Source organism: Bison bison, unplaced genomic scaffold (genome assembly GCF_000754665.1).
Source record: "Bison bison bison isolate TAMUID 2011002044 unplaced genomic scaffold, Bison_UMD1.0 scf7180017864144, whole genome shotgun sequence".
Taxonomy (NCBI): Eukaryota; Metazoa; Chordata; class Mammalia; order Artiodactyla; family Bovidae; genus Bison; species Bison bison.
In genome coordinates this window covers 911,117-913,853 of record NW_011494716.1, presented here as the reverse complement: position 1 = coordinate 913,853, position 2,737 = coordinate 911,117, and positions in this window count along the sequence as shown.

Below are 2,737 nucleotides of genomic sequence, written 5' to 3'. Positions count from 1 at the left end.
ATGACTGCTGCTATTTTGTTAATGAAACGTGCATAGTCCAGGGAAGGGTCAGAGAACTTAAGAGACAGAATCAAATGCAGCAAAAAACAGTTACAAAATCTTTCCACTCCCCAAAGCCTACTCCAAACTGGCGCTCCCTTGGTTGCTCCCTTTCTCTGGACCACTGGTACTTATTGTTTTATTCCTCTTATTTGGACCCTGTCTCTTCAATATCTTTCAAAGTTTTCTCCAAGACCGGATTTGGGCCATCTCTCAAGTCCAAGTCAAGACCATTCTCCTTCTCAAGAGCCTCACCTCAACCTCGGGAAAAGGAGACCTTGGGCCCTAGGACAGGCCTCCATTCCAGACCCAGAGCCGTCACCCCTACCCAGCAGGAAGTAGCCAGAGAGATATGGTGCCCTTTCCCCCCATCTTTTTATGATTTCAAGGTTGGAATGAAGGAGTCCTCGGGCCTGGAAAAAGGAGATAACCACTTCAAAGGCCCATGCTGGACCACCTGACTTCAGGGAAAACAAAACTGAACTTAAAGTCCCACCCTGATACTCTGGCAGATTGCACTAGCCCAAGACTTTCAATCCCCTGCCTGGGGACCCCCCGCCCACCCCCGTTCAACCGCAAACTGCCATCTCAACTAAACATTACTCAGAATGCCCCGCCTGACCAAATCTTCCGTAGCGCTTTCACAAACATCCCCTTAAATATGAAGCCTCCCTGATCCCGCGCGCTCAGCCTGGTCATTAGAGCAACTGTCGCCCCTCCTTGCCTGAATAAAGGTAACCTGTCTCCGTTGAGGTCGTCTTCCCTTCTTCATTGCCTCATCTCGAACTATTAGCGCTTCGTTTGTTGTTGTTGTTGTTCAGTCACCCAGTCGTGCCCAACTCTTTGCGACCACATGGACTGAAGCATGACAGGCCTCTCCGTCCCTCACCATTTCCTGAAGTTTGCCCAACCTCATGTCTGTTGCACTGGTGATTCCATCCAGCCAACTCGTCCTCTGACGCTTCTTCTCCTTCTGCCATCAATCTTTCCCAGCATCAGTGACTTTTCCAATGAGTCAACTGTTCGCATCAGATGACCAAAATACTGGAATTTCAGCTTCAGCATCAGTCCTTCCAACGAGTATTCAGGGTTGATTTCCCTTAAGATTGACTGGTTTGAACACCTTGCAATCCAAGGGACTCTCAGGAGTCTTCTCCAGCATCACAGTTTGAAAGCATCAATTCTTTGGTGTTGCACCTTCTTTATTGTCCAGCTCTCACAACTGTACGTGACCACTGGGAAGACCATAGACTTGACTAAGGCTATGATCAAGACCAAGGCCCTTGACTATATGGGCCTTTGTCAGCAATGTCTCTGCTTTTCAACACTCTGTCTAGGTTTCCTCATAGCTTTCCTGCCAAGAAGCAAATGTCTTCATAGTTCATTTCTGCAGTCACTGTCTGCAAGTGATTTTAGAACCCAAGAATTCTGTCACTACTTCTACCTTTTCCCTCTCTTTTTGCCAGTGCTTTGTTTCAGTTCAGTTCATTTCAGTTCAGTGGCTCAGTAGTGTCCGACCCTTTGCAACCCCATGAATCACAGCACGACAGGCCTCCCTGTCCATCACCAACTCCCAGAGTTCACCCAAACTCATGTCCATTGAGTCAGTGATGCCATCCAGCCATCTCATCCTCTGTCGTCCCCTTCTCCTGCACCAATCCCTCCCAGCATCAGGGTCTTTTCCAATGAGTCAACTCTTCGCAAGAGGTGGCCAAAGTATTGGAGTTTCAGCTTCAGCATCAGTCCTTCCAATGAACATCCAGGACTGATCTCCTTTAGGATGGACTGGTTGGATCTCCTTGCAGTCCAAGGGACTCTCAAGAGTCTTCTCCAACACCACAGTTCAAAAGCATCAATTCTTCGGCACTCAGCTTTCTTCACAGTCCAACTCTCACAGCCATACATGACCACTGGAAAAACCATAGCCTTGACTAGACAGACTTTGTTGGCAAGGTAATATCTCTGCTTTTCAATATGTTATCTAGGTTGGTCATAACTTTCCTTCCAAGGAGTAAGCGTCTTTTAATTTCATGGCTGCAGTCACCATCTGCAGTGATTTTGGAGCCCAGAAAAATAAAGTCTGACACTGTTTCCACTGTTTCCCCATCTATTTCCCATGAAGTGATGGGACCGGATGCCATGATCTTCGTTTTCTGAATGTTGAGCTTTAAGCCAACTTTTTCACTCTCCTCTTTCACTTTCATCAAGAGGCTTTTGAGTTCCTCTTCACTTTCTGCCATAAGGGTGGTGTCATCTGCATATCTGAGGTTATTGATATTTCTCCCAGAAATCTTGATTCCAGCTTGTGTTTCTTCCAACCCAGCGTTTCTCATGATGTACTCTGAATATTAGTTAAATAAGCAAGGTGACAATATACAGCCTTGATGTACTCCTTTTCCTATTTGGAACCATTCTGTTGTTCCATGTCCAGTTCTAACTGTTGCTTCCTGACCTGCATATAGGTTTCTCAAGAGGCAGGTCAGGTGGTCTGGTATTCCCATCTCTTTCAGAATTTTCCACAGTTTATTGTGATCCACACAGTCAAAGGCTTTGGCATAGTCAATAAAGCAGAAATAGATGTTTTTCTGGAACTCTCTTGCCTTTTCAATGATCCAGCAGATGTTGGCAATCTGATCTCTGGTTCCTCTGCCTTTCTTTTTTTTTTTTTTTTCTCTGCCTTTCTAAAACCAGCTTGAAC